The following is a 14536-nucleotide window of genomic DNA, read 5'->3' as shown; positions in this document are numbered from 1 at the left end:
CTGGGACATAGCTCTCTGCCTTTTCGCCTTGTCTATCTTTCTGTGAATGTGGTTTTTGTTACACAGGCTGCAGGACTGTAGTTCTTCTTGCTTCTGCTGTCTGCCCTCTGGTGGATAAGGCTATCTAAGAGGCTTGTGCAAGTTTCCTGATAGGAGGGACTGGTGGTCTGTAGAGCTGGGTGTTGCTCTCTGGTGGGCAGAGCTCAGTAAATCTTTAATCTGCTTGTCTGCTGATGGGTGGGGCTGGGTTCCCTCCCTGTTGGTTGTTTGCCTTGAGGAGACCCAACACTGGAGGCTACCAGGCTCTTTGGTGGGGCTAATGGCGGACTCTGGGAGCACCTACGCTAAGGAGTACTTCCCAGAACTTCTTCTGCCAGTGTCCTTGTCCCCACGGTGAGCCACAGCCACCCCCCGCCTCTGCAGAAGACCCTCCAACACTAGCAGGTAAGTCTGATTCAGTCTCCTATGGGGTCAGTGCTCCTTCCCCTGGGTCCTGATGTGCACAGTACTTTGTATGTGCCCTCCAAGAGTGGAGTCTCTGTTTCCCCCAGTCCTGTTGAAGTCCTGCAATCAAATCCCGCTAGCCTTCAAAGTCTGTTTCTCTAGGAATTCCTCCTACCGTTGCCGGACCCCCAGGTTGGGAAGCCTGACGTGTGGCTCAGAACCTTCACTCCAGTGGGTGGACTTCTGTGGTATGTGTTCTCCAATTTGTGAGTCACCCACCCAGCAGTTATGGGATTTGATTTTATTGTGATTGTGCCCCTCCTACCATCTCATTGTGGCTTCTCCTTTGTCTTTGGATGTGGGGTATCTTTTTTGGTGAGTTCCAGTGACCTGTTGATGATTATTCAGCAGTTAGTTGTGATTCTGGTGCTCTTGCAAGAGGGAGTGAGCGCAAGTCCTTCTACTCCGCCATCTTGAACCAGTCTCTCTGGTTTTAAACTTTTTTGACCATCACCCATAGTAAAAAACACATTTTATTATCTTGACCCAGGACATCATATAAATATAAACATAAACATAAATATAAATATAAACCAAAAGTTTTACCAAGAGGATGCACTCGGATATATTTTATTCTAATCTTTTTTCATTTTAATAATGGTTTTAACCCACAAAATTGATTTCATTGCCCAGAAAGAGACCTTGACCTGCAGTTTGAAAAATGCTGCCTTAAAGCATAAACTCACATTCAAAGACAAGCCCTCATACTACTCTTGTATAAAGAGCCAACTGGGACAGTGCCCAACACATAATATGTGTTCAGGAAATATTTGTTGAACTTCTGGACTTTTAAGGAACCAATAATCCACAAGTTAAACAATTTGTTCTGTAAACTCTCCAGTTTGCTGTATGTGGAAAAGATAATCCTAATTCCAAATTTCAACAAGCAAATCATTCACAAACACAAAACTCTAAGTTGATTTCTGTTGTAAATCTAGACTTGAAACTCTAAATACTAGCAGACACATCATTCAACAAGCATGAGTTAAGTGTCTGTTCTGTACTGTGCAATGTCCTAGGGGCCAGAGATACAGAAACAAATCAGACCCAGCCCCTGCCCTCACGGATCTGGGATGTGGTGGGAGACTGGGAGGCGAAGCCAGCTTTAGAATGCAGTGTGAAGAGGGTGGCACAGGCTGCATGGGAATGGAGGAAACAAAGTCAGTTTCCTAGAGGAAACAGTCAGTTTCCTGGGAGCCAAACCCGAGCCTATACTGGAAAGATGAATAGTAGTTAGATGGGAGGGTAAATAAAGGAGTGCTGTATCAGGCAAAGGGAATAACATGTGCAGAGTTGTGGCAGCCACAGTCGATTGTCCCCCTACAGCCGATCCACATGTTTCTTGTTGGTCGTGCCCCAATTACTTTTGGAGGGCAGGGGATTGTCCCCTGCTACTCCATATAATTCAGGGAAAAATCCTGACTAACATGAACCAGTTGTGATGGTCCCATTCTCCATGCCAGTTATTGGTTTAGGAATGGGCATAAAACTCAGATCTGGGTAATGAGATTCAAGGGCATATCTTCTGAAAGGGGACTTCAGGAAAGTTGCCTTGTTCTTAAAAAGAGACTCATGGTAAGAAACATCCCTCATCTTCTACTGGTTGCTGCATTGTCTCTATGGGATGCCTGACTGTAATGCAGCCATGTAGTGACCATGAAGAGGGCGGCAATCAGAAGGATAGAAAGACCAGGGACCTCGGTGACCTTGGTGAGTAGCTGAACTAACCAATCCTAAAGCTACTGTATCCCAGGACATGATGTCATGTAAGATAAAAGATTTCCCTTATTGTTAAAGTCAGTTGAGTCAGGGTTTTATGTTACTTGCAGTCAAAATGAACCTAAACTGATGCAAAAGCTGTGGAGATATAAAAGACATGTTCTGGTTTCTGCAAGGCAGGATTTGAGATGCAAAGGCCAGATCATACTATGCTACAAACTTCAGCTTCAAAATGAAACAAAAGTGACTGTTAAACATATGAAAAACTCAACCTCATTTTTAAAGAGAAATGCACTTTAAAGCTACAATGAGATGTCATTTTTCATCTCCCTATTGACAAAGATCAAAAAGCTTGATAATATCCAATATTGCCAAGGGGAAACCAGCACACCCATTTGTTGCTGATTATAAACAGTATAAATCTATGGAAGGCAATTTGGCCATAACTGTCAAAACTAAAAATGCACTTGACCCAACAACTCTACTTCTAGGCATTCATCCTATAGACACACTTCCATGTGAGCAAAATAACATGCACAATGATACTAGTTACAGCATTGTTTGTAAATGCAAATTGGCTGAAAACTAGCCCTTTGACCAGCAGTAGGAAACCAATTAATAAATCACATTACATTCATATTGAATTATATGCAGCCATTAAAAAGAAGGAAACAATTGTGTTTGTACTGACGTGAAAATACATCAAATAAATATTGATAAGTGAGAAAAGCAATATGCAGGATAGAATAATATAGAATGGTGCATTACTATTTGTGTGTGTGTGTGTGTGTATGTGTGTGTGTGTGTGTGTGTGTGTTGGATATTTGAAAATGCAAAAACCATGTCTGGAATGATAAACAAGAAACTGATAACATCAGTTGCCCTCAAGAGGGAAGTTACGTGGGTAGAAGTCAGAGGAGGAAAGAAGACTACTTTCATTATATAGCTTTTTGTACCTTCTGAATTTTATGCCATGTGTATATTTTAGCTTTTCAGAGTGATTCATTAACAAAAGGAGGGGTCAATCTCAATGATAAAAAATACCTTAATTGAAGAATATCATAAGATATTAAACTAGAAAATTTTAAATTATTTTTATAAATGCAAAAGGGTATGTAATTTTCCATATTCATTCATTTTTAAATGTTAATAGAGGAATTCCCTGGTGGTCCAGTGGCTAGGACTGTGCGCTTCCACCACACAGGGCACGGGTTCGATTCCTGGTCAGGGAGCTAAGATCCCCCATGCCGTGTGGTACGGCCAAAAAAAAAAAAATTTTAATAGAGATAGAATGAGTCTTCTTCACATAAGAAAGAGTGCCTAATTTTGGACATCATATTCAATGGTGATTTTGTAGAAGCTGTTGTCACTTCTTAAAGATCACAACAAGATGTTATCCAAGAAACTGGAAATAAAGTTGATTTCAATATTAAATTGGTAAGATTTCCCCCATCACAAACATGACTGGTTATATACAGAGGTAAATCTAGAGGTTGTAAATCTGTGACTGAAAGGTTGAGAAGAGCCAGCATTCCAGCCCAGGTGCTCCGGGAGTAATTTCAGGGGAGCACGGAAAGAATGCAACAGTAGTGCAGAACACAGAAACTTACACATAAGTTGAAAAAAGACCCAGTACATACAAGGGAATTAGTCAGCAAGCAAGCACACCAGTTCCCCCTAAACACAGCTAAGGGAAAGGAATCTCTTTACTAAGCAGACTCCCACATACACTTCCAGCCATAGAGGGCTGTGATCTGACTTAGCTGAGAAACACCTGAGATCAGCTCCGTCCTTGGTCTGATTTCATGCTTCCTAAGCATTGCCTGATAATCTGGCTGCCCCTGAGGCCAATCTAAGGAGACAAAATATGATCGTCAGGCTGACTTGAGCAAGCATTCTGATCCACTCAAAAATGTCATTAAGACTTTAGCTGATAACAGAACAAAGATTTGTAACAAAACAATTCACAAAAGAACAAATATTAATAAAAATGTAAAAAAATTTCAATTTTACTAGTTATCAAAGAGAAGCAGATTAAAAGAAGCATGGTATTTCTTTCACTAAATTAAATTTAAACTTAACCACCCCCCCAAATTAAAATGCAAATTTCTAAATCAGGAGCTGGTGATATTGGCACCTGTAGTCATGGTGGGTAGTATCATAAATAGATGTAATCAATTAGGAAAATAATCAAGAGTCCTAAAAATGTTCATGTCCTTTGACCTAATACATCTCTTTTAGAGAATGGATCCAGAGCAGAGCAGCAGAATCATGAAACCATTGCCAAAGTCCAGGGTTCCATCCTGACATGGCCTCCCTGTACGGGGCCTTCCCAGGCCATATTCCCATGCCTGTGCTTTTCAGTACAGTAGCCACTAGCCACATGTGGTTACTGAGCACTCGAAATGTTGCTAGTCCAAACTGAGATGTGCTATAAGTGTAAAATATACACCAAATTTCAGACTTAGGGGGAAGAAAAAAAAAGAGAGAAAAATAGATCACTAATAATTTTTATATTGATTATATATTGAAATGATAATGTTTGGATATTTGGCTTAAATAAAATATACTATTAAAATTAATTTCTTATCTTTACTTTCTTTTACTTTTTTAATATGGCTAAGAGAAAATGTTAAACTACCTATGTGGCTCACATGCTATTTCTTTTAGACAGCACTGTCCTAGTATTTCTGTAACATAATGTGACCAGCATCTTAGGTAATCAGCTCTATTTCTAATCAGCATGGTTCTTTGTAGCTAGTGCTGTGGCAAGGCTGACTTGTTTTCTAGAAAAAGGAAGAGGAAAGATAAATGTATGACCCGGCAGAGGAAAGGGCCTCTGCCATAATTTTTCCCCCAATGCCCTTGCTCCCATGCCTGAAATTCTCCATTGAGCCACAATGTTGGGTTGGGTTGTTGAAATGGAAGGAAGCTACCTGGCAGTGACTGCTTTCCCAGACTTATATCCCTCTGTCTCCCACATCTCTCCACTTGGGTCCATCCATGATGTCACCAGAAAGATCTACAAAGATAAAAAGTCATATCACGCCCCTGCTAAACATCCTCCAGCTACTTCCCTTGTGACTTAGAATAAAATCTGCATGCCTGCCTTGGCCCCAAAACCAAAGGACGTGGCCTTGCTTCCCTCTCTGGCCTCTTCCTTCTCCTTTCTCTCCCTAGGCTACAGCCACACCAGCCTCATTTCACTTTGTCAACCTGACTGACTCTTTTCCCTCTTTAAGTCTCCTGAATGTACCATTCCCAACCTCAGGAAGCCTCTCTAGTCCCTTTCTAGCACATCAGTGTATTTTATTTCCTTTATCATACTTACATCTTCCTGAAATTATTCTTATTGTGTTTCCTTTGTTACCACCTGTCTTTCCTTCACAAGGTAATAAACTCCATGAGAAGAGGGATCCTGTCTATCCTGTTCACTGCAGCATCCCCCATCTTAGAACAGCATCTGGCGCACAGTACGGGCTCCACAAATATTTGTTGAACAAGCCTATGAATGAATGCCAAATTACTCCACCTACTCTTTCCCAAATGTGTATTGATTTCTCTTGTCTCAAAGGAAATCTTGCCTCAAAGTATCTTTGATTTTGCTATGTCTTCCTACCTAAAGTCTTTATTCCTCATCTAAAATGACTTACTTTCCGCTTCAAGCAAAAACTATCCAACTCAAAAGCATTTGATGAGGGACTTCCCCGGTGGTCCAGTGGTAAAGAATCCACCTTCCAATGCAGGGGATGCGGGTTCAATTCCTGGTCGGGGAACTAAGATCCCACATGCCGTGGGGCAACTAAGCCCATGCGTCACAACTACTGAGCTAGCGTGCTGCAAACTATACAGCCTACGCGCCCTGGAGCCCACACACCACAGCTAGAGAGAAGCCTGCGCCGCAATGAAAAAAAGCGATCCCGCATGCCTCAGTGAAGATCCCGCATGCCTCAGTGAAGATCCCACATGCCGCAACTAAGACCCGATGCAGCCAAAACATAAATAAATAAAATAAATAAATATTTTTTAAAAAGCATTTGATGATAAGGAGGGTTTTTTTGTTTTTTGTTTCTTTAATCTCACATAATAAGAAGTCCAGAAGTCGCACAACTCCAAGGTTGGGTAACTCAGTGACTCAACGATGTCCTCAAAGAACCAGGCTTTTTCCAACCTTTTTCCTCTGCCACCCTCAAAATGTGGCTGTTGACCTCATCTTCCCCCTTTATGTTTGCAAGATGACAATGGCAGCTTGAGTACCATGTCCTTACACGACAGCATCTCAAATCCAGGGCATCTCAGACTCAGAAAGTTTCCCAGAAGTCCCCTCTTCAGAGTTCCCTTTTACGTTCCATTGCCCAGAATTGTAGGGCATGCCCATTCCTAAACCAGCCCATTTCTAAACCAGTTACTGGCAAGAGCAAGGAATTTCCATGATTGGCTTAAAGGATCAAGATCTGCCTCTCTTGGGCTGGGTGAGTCCCTTGTCTCCTGTAGTAGAGGTACTAAAATTTAACAAAGGAGTGGGTTTGGGGTGGTGTGATGGGGTCTAGGAAGAAAAAATGGTCTCAGAATAAGCCACTGAGAATTTCCACAAGCCACAAAACCCTACTAGTTTTTTCAAGTGCAACTCAAATCTTAGGTCTTTCATTAATCCTACTCTGATTAGCTGAGCCAGAAGCAGCCACTCTCTCCTATGAATGTAAAACCTTCAGTTCAGGTAAAAAATTTTGGTGTCATTCCTAATTTCTCTGTTTATAACCCCATACCTTAGCTATTTTGTCTACCTTCAAAATATATTCAGAATTAAACCTCATATCACCAACCTCAGTCCTATCACTTCGGTCCAAGCCATCATCATTTCACCCCTGGATTATTATAGTAGCCTCCTGACTGGCCTCAGGCTTCTCCTCTTGCACCCCTAAATCTACCCTCACACAGAATGATCCTTTCAATGTATAACTCAGATCATGTCACTGCTCTGCTCAAAACTCTCAAAACTCTCTAATGGCTTCAGAATAAAATCCAAAATTCTTCCCACAGCCTCCAGAACATTGGTGATCTACACTTGTCCCTTCTCTAACCTTTTATCTTGCCCATCCCCTCTCACTCACTGCCCTCCAGCCACACTGGCCTACTTGTCCTTCTTAGAACCCACCAAGCACACTCCCGCCTCAGGACCTTTGCACTTGCTATTCAGCTTGCTTGGAAAATTCTTCCAGATAGTCTGATGTCTTGCTCTCCCTCTTTCTTCAGGTTTTGACTCAAATGGCACCTTATCTGGGAGGCATTCTCTGACCTCCTATCTAAAAAAATTCACCTTACTCTGCTTCATTTTCCTTCAGAGCACTTGTCACAAGTTGATGTATTATATATTTATTTGTTAACACTGTTCTTGTCTCATTAGAATCTAAGATCCATGAAGCCAGGGGTTTTATCTGTTTTTTCACTGGTTTAGCATGTAACATAGCATATAATAAGCACTCAATATATATTTATTGAATAATTGCATAATCCTTTAAGCTTTGTTATCTGTTTGATTCACTTGACATGGTCCAAAGCTATTACCTTTGCATGTGCATGTCCTGTCTCTTCAAGCTTCTTAAGGGCCAGAGCTGAGTCTTAAAGCACAATGTCTGGTATAAAGAGGGCATTCCAAAGTTTATGCTGTTGACAGATTTGTTGACAGACAGATAATGAGAGTTATCATTTTTCTAACCTGGTCTTGGCAGGGTGATGAGAAGATGAAGTACGGGATAGGACAGCACATTTAGGAGAGGGCTTGGGGTTTGCCCTTAGAATAGGGTCCAGATTAAGTCCTTGAGGAAGAGGAGAGAAGCATCTCTCTGAAACTGAAAGGAAAATACAGGAACACATTTCCTACTCCACAGTGTCCCCTGGAACTGGTCTTTCCAAGTTTGTTCACATTCTAACAGTACAGGTATATGTTAGAGATATTGTGGGTTCAGTTCCAGACCACTGCAATAAAGCAAGACACAAATGTTTTGGTTTCCCAGTACATATAAAAGTTATATTTACACCATACTGCAGTCTAATAAGTGTGCAATAGCATTATATCTAAAAAATCAATGTACATACTTTAATTAAAAAACACTTTATTGCTAAAAAATACTAACCATCATCTGAACCTTCAGTGAGTTGTAGTCGTTTTGCTGGTGAAGGATCTTGACTCAATGTTGATGGCCACTGACTGATCAGAGCGGTGGTCGCTGAAGCCTGGGGTGGATGTGGCTATTTCCTAAAATAAGACAACAATGAAGTCTGCCACACAGATTGGCTTTTTCTTTAATGAGCAATTTCTCTGTAGCATGCAATGCTGCTTGGTAGCATTGAACCAACAGTAGAACTTCTTTCAAAATTAGTCAATCTTCTCAAAACCTGCCTCTGCTTTATGAGCTAAGTTTATATAATATTCTAAATCCTTTGTTATCATTTCTACAATCTTCACAGCATCTTCACCAGGAGTAGATTGCATCCCAAGAAACCACTTTCTTTTCTCATCAATAAGAAGCAACTCATCTGTTCAAGTTTTATCATGAGATATAGTAGCAATTCAGTCACATCTTCAGGCTCCACTTCTAATTCTAGTTCTCTTGCTATTTCCGCCACATCTGCAGGGACTTCCTCCACTGAAGTCCTGAACTGCTCAAAGGCATCCATGAGGGTCGGAATCAATTTCTTCCAAACTCCTGTTAATGTTGGTATTTTGACCTCTTCCCATGAATCATGAATCTTGTTAACGGCCTCTAGAAAGGTGAATCATTTACAGTAGGTTTTCAATTTACTTTGCCCAGATCCATCAGAGGAATCACTGTCTATGGCAGCTATAGCCTTATGAAATTTATTTCTTAAATAATAAGACTTGAAAATCAAAATGACTCCTTGATCCATGGGCTACACAATGGATGTTGTGTTAGGAAGCATGAAAACAACGTTCATCTCATTGTACATCTCCATCAGAGCTCTTGGGTGACCAGGTATATTGTCAATAAGTGGTAATGTTTTGAAAAGAATCTTTTCTCTAAGCAATAGATCTCAACAGTGGGCTTAAAATATCCAGTAAACCATGTTACAAACAGACATGCTGGCATCCAGGCTTTTTTGTTCTTACAGAGCACAGGCAGAGTAGATTTAGCATAATTCTAAAGGGCCCTAAGATTCTTGGAATGTTAAATGAGAACTGGCTTCAGCTGAAAGTCACCAGCTGCATTAGCCCCTCACAAGACAGTCAGCCTGTCCTTTGAAGCTTTGAAGCCAAGCATTGACTTCTCCTCTTCAGCTACAAAGTCCTAGGTGGCATCTTCTTCCAGGACAAGGCTGTCTTGTCTACACTGAAAATCTGTGTTTAGTGTAGCCACATTTATTAATGATCTGAGCTAGATCTCCTGGATAATTTGCTGCAGCTTCTACAACAGCACGTACTGCTTCACTTTGTACTTTTATGTTATGGTGACGGCTTCTTTACTTAAACCTCATGAACAAACCTCTGCTAGCTTCACACTTTTCTTCTGCAGCTTCCTTCTCTCAGCCTTCCTAGAATTGAATAGAGTTAGGGCCTTGCTCTGGATTAGGCTTTGGCTTAAGGGAATGTTGTGGCTGGTCTGATCTTCTATCCAGACCACTAAAACTTTCTCCATATCAGGAATAAGGCTGTTTTGCTTTCTTATCATTCATGTGTTTACTGGAGTAGCACTTTTCATTTCCTGCAAGAACTTTTCCTTTGCACTCACACCTCAGCTGACTGTTGGGCGCAAGAGGGCTAGCTTTCAGCCTATCTCGGCTTTCAACATGCCTTCCTCACTAAGCTTAATCATTTCCAGCTTTGATTTAAATTGAGAGACGTAGGACTCCTCCTTTCACCTGAACACTTAGATGCCATTGTAGGGTTATTGACTGGCCCAATTTCAATACTGTTGTGTCTCAGGGAATAGGGAGGCCCGAGGAGATGGAGAGAGATGGGGAATGTCTGGCTGGTGGAGCAGTCAGAACACACACATTTATTGATTAAGTTCACCATCTTATATGGGCACAGTTCATAGCACCACAAAACAATTACAATAGTAACATCAAAGATCACAGATCACCAAAACAACTATAATAATAATGAAAAGGTTGAAATATTGTGAGAATTACCATAATGTGACACAGAAACACGAAGTGAGCAAGTGCTGTTGGGAAAATGGCACCGATAGACCTGCTGGATATGGGGTTGCCACAAACCTTCAATTTGTAAAAAAAAAAAAAAAAGCAATATCTTGGAAGTGAAATAAAGCAAAGTGCAGTAAAACAAGGTATGCAACTGAATAGGGCGTCACTCCGGCAAAGGTCTACTTAAGAGAAGCTAAACAGAAGAGAGCAAAGCCACAAGTGGTTTAAGGTCACATGGAGTCACTGCTCAAATTTAGGAAGGAAATTCAGACTTACTCCAGGTCCCCCCCCCAACCCCCCCCCAGTACTCCAACCTCCCAAGCACGCTGGGGAGGTCCCAAGAGGGGCGTTGGAGCCCCGGGAGAGCAGGTCCTGTTAGCCCAGCTCTCACTTCTGCCCACGGTTCTCACCCTAATTCTAGCAGCAGGGCCATTTACCAGGCTCCAGGGAACCAGGCCACTTTCAATTGTCAATAGCATTACACTTGCCAGAGGAGAAAGGGACAAAGGAGGAGACTGAGGACAGTGCTTTAAACAGAAGAAGAAAACGATATCATTGGCTGTGCCCTAAGCCAAAAAAGCAAATGCCAGGAATAACTGTGAGCGTTGTGCGAAGCCAAGTCTGTGCAGACAGGACCCGGGTGGAGGAGGAGGCAGGGCCTGAGGTGGTCTGAGGACGCAGAGCTAGCGCCCCAGGGGCAGGGCAGGAGGAGAGGGACATATCGCAAGCAACCTTAAAAGACTCATTTTAGCATTCTGCAGGAAATGAGAAGCAGATGGGTTGGTGTGGAACTTGTTTACGTGTTATTAGTCTCCGCGAAGCTTCCAGGGCAGAGTCAGGATTGGAAAAAAGGGGTATTTTAGGCAAATATTGACATGGTCTCCATTCTGAGAAAGTGGGGCCTCTCTTAATTGGATCATCTTCCCCTTGAGATACAGGCATTTAGGCTGAAGGACCCTCATTGCCCAATACTAGGGCAGGCCTGGCTAGGGCCGTACTGACCCGCTTGAACCTTCTTAAGGGAACTGAGTTAATACATCTTCTCTCTTGCTTTTTGTCCCTACTGGACAGAGAAGCAGAAACAGAGACCTGGACATGCGGATGATAATGAAATGGTTCACATCAAAGGTCCTGAGGTTTGCAGAAGGCTTATTAGAACACAGATTACTGGGTCCCAGCACCAGAGTTTCTACTTAGTAGAGCTAGGGTGGGGCCCAATGGCCACACATTGGATCACCTGGAGATTAAAATATACTGATGGCTGGGCCCTATTACCCAAGATTCTGATATTAACTGATCTAGGATATGACTTGGGTATTGTCTAAAGCTCTCTCTGTATTTCTAAGTTACAACCAAGGTCAAGATTCATAGACCTATTTCTCTTTGACCTGCCATTGTCATTACATCTGTGGCTTAATTTCAACTTACCTTCAAAATATGGCCTCCAGACGGTTAGGACAACAGGAGACCATGGTATCCAAATTTGGCATAAACAGAGATTTGGGAAAAGAGGCTAAAAAAAAAATCACTTTCTGAGACACAAACTATTAAAAATCTATGTAAATGCAGGCAATTACTCTTTTATGTAATCTGTCCAGGAAATAGAGCTCCTAAAAAATGTTTTGTTAAGTAAGTTGCTGCCAAGAGGCAGAGAAAGTAATCATCTTTAATGCTTATCAACCACTTACTATGTGCCATGCAGTCTTCCTAGTGCTTTTATTTTAAACTCATTTAATTCCCACAGTAACACAAAGGTAGGGGGTATCACCATCCCCAATTTAACAAATGAGGAAACTGAGGCCCTGGGAGGTGAAGTAATTTGTCCCAAATCACACAGTTAACAAGTGACAGAGCCAGCTCTCAAACTTTGGTGTGCGTCTGAATTACCTACAGAGACAGTTCAAAATACGACGACCAGGCCCCATCGCAGATCAATTGGATCAGGATCTCCTGCACTGGGTCTTTATCAAAATTGTTTTTAACAAACTCCTGGAGAGTCAGTGGTTCACCAAGGTAAAGAGACCATTGTTAGGATTTTAAATGAAGGCTTTGAAATTAGATTACCCTAAGTTCAATTCTTTCTCCATCACTTATAGCTGGAATCTTTGAACAAGTTACCTATCCTCTCTTCGACCTTTCCTTTCTTCATCTGGAAATGAGAATGATAATAGTTTGGGGGATTGTTCTGAGGATTATGTGGGTCTAAGGCACAGAGTGCAGTGACAGGTCCACTGCCAGTGCAGAAGGACATTTTGAGACATTAACTAGGTCTTCCTTGCATCCATCAACACTGCACACTTCACTGTCCTCTCCCACTGTGTCATCCAAGGCATGCCCTGTGCTAGGGAAAAGTGATGCTGCTACAGCTGGAATGGCAAGAAAGTCAGTGCTTAGCTTTTGATATTCAAATTAGAGTACTGAACACAAGACCTGGACTTGGGAGAAAGGACTTTCTGAGCTTTCAACAACTATTTAAGCCTAACCAGTAGACAAATAGGACTGATCCAAAAGAACCGTCCAAGATAACCAGGCCTCAGGCAGTCCAGTAGGGTTACCTGGACAGTAGGGATGCGTGGTCTCCAAGAGAGGCCCCAGCCCCCTGTCATCTTCCCAGGGTGAATCCCCTCAGAAGAGACGGAAATGTGGTTGGGGGTAGAACACCAGATGAGCTTTGAGGAAACTGAGAATGGAGGAGGCTTGTGTCTACTTCCTATCTAGGGAGGGCAGCTAACTCCACAGGTGTGCTTATGCCACACTGATATGGGGTCAACAGAGAAGAGATGGCTTTACAGGTGATAAAGGAAGAGAACTCAGTGACGGCCTTGTTTCCTGTGGCCCCAAAGAGGTGTGGGAGAGGAGCTGAACCCTACTCATACTCTGAGAAGTTAGCTGAGAATGACAGCCAGCAGCCCAAAGGAGTCACACCATGGAGGAACAGCCATGGATGGCAGAACAAGCTGAGCAAACCAGATGGGCACGCAGCCACCTTTGAGGATAACTCTGGATGCCAGTGGGGAGGACCCCATGATCAAAGACAAGATGGGGCAGCTACTCATCTTGGGAACCACCAACACAGAGCACATGGTGTTACATGGTCCCCCCTCTCTCACTCCGATCCCACTGAGATTCCATCTAAAGTAGAGCAAGGGAGAGAATGTGAGTAGAATAATAGAATAGAATTAATCTCCTTGGTAGTTCCTAGATTAATTTTTCTGCATCGCACAGAAGGGGAGTCTGAGATGAAAATTATTCTGTTTTAGAAAATCAAAGACACATATGTATGTACCTGAAACTATCTTGTAAAATTAACATCTACTAGTTAAGACTATCAAGTTTCCTAAACCTCAAAAGACATCTAGCATGACTCCCTCAAAATATAAATTGATTTAATCAGCAAAGTCAGCAGATATCTTGGAAATGGCAGCATGTCTATGATGAGGAGTAAGATTTTGGTGACTTGTAAAAAATTTTTTAAAAATAAATATTGAAGGACTTCCCTGGTGGCGCAGTGGTTGAGAGTCTGCCTGCCGATGCAGGGGACACGGGTTCGTGCCCTGGTCCGGGAAGATCCCACGTGCCGCGGAGCGGCTGGGCCCGTGAGCCATGGCCGCTGAGCCTGCGCGTCCGGAGCCTGTGCTCCGCAACGGGAGAGGCCACAACAGTGAGAGGGCCGCATACCGCAAAAAAAATAAATAACTATAAATAAAAATAAATAAATATTGAAAAAGGAGATAAGCCCAACATTACTGCAACACTATTGGGGGGAGAGAGAGACACTGTGTCTGACTGGATTGCTATTCCAGGTTCTGGGTGGTGTCCTTGTAGTCAAACACCCAGGGTTCCCATGTTCTACTGCAGCCTGGATGCACAGCCCATGAGCCTGCTTTACCACTTTACTACAAGGTGGGATTCACCAACCATGGCAAACTTGGTTTTCCAAACACCTAAAGGACAGTGGTACAGATAGTAGGCGCAAGGACTCTAATATGTGGAAAGGTGTACCCTGCCCTGGAAATCCACACACTGGCATTCTGACTTATAAGTAAGTCTCTGGTGAGTTAATTAATGGAAGCCTCCTAGATTGGGTTGCCAGATTTAGCAAATAGATATACAAATATTGCAGGGGCAATACTTATACTAAAAAAAT

The 14536-nt window shown here is 42.4% G+C and overlaps 1 long non-coding RNA gene across 1 annotated transcript in view; it reads left to right on the top strand.

The window, feature by feature from the left end:
- The first annotated feature begins 277 nt into the window (after positions 1-277).
- LOC114904835 overlaps positions 278-14536 on the top strand; it is a 38586-nt gene continuing 24327 nt past the window's right edge. The window contains exon 1 of the long non-coding RNA XR_003796043.1: positions 278-444. This is a non-coding gene — a long non-coding RNA (uncharacterized LOC114904835). The remainder of the gene's footprint in view (positions 445-14536) is intronic.

This window comes from Monodon monoceros, unplaced genomic scaffold, assembly GCF_005190385.1.
Source record: "Monodon monoceros isolate NGI ecotype Baffin Bay Population unplaced genomic scaffold, NGI_Narwhal_1 Super_Scaffold_21, whole genome shotgun sequence".
Taxonomy (NCBI): domain Eukaryota; kingdom Metazoa; phylum Chordata; class Mammalia; order Artiodactyla; family Monodontidae; genus Monodon; species Monodon monoceros.
Note: the sequence above shows the minus strand (reverse complement) of the source record. Positions and strands in the feature narration are given on the sequence as shown.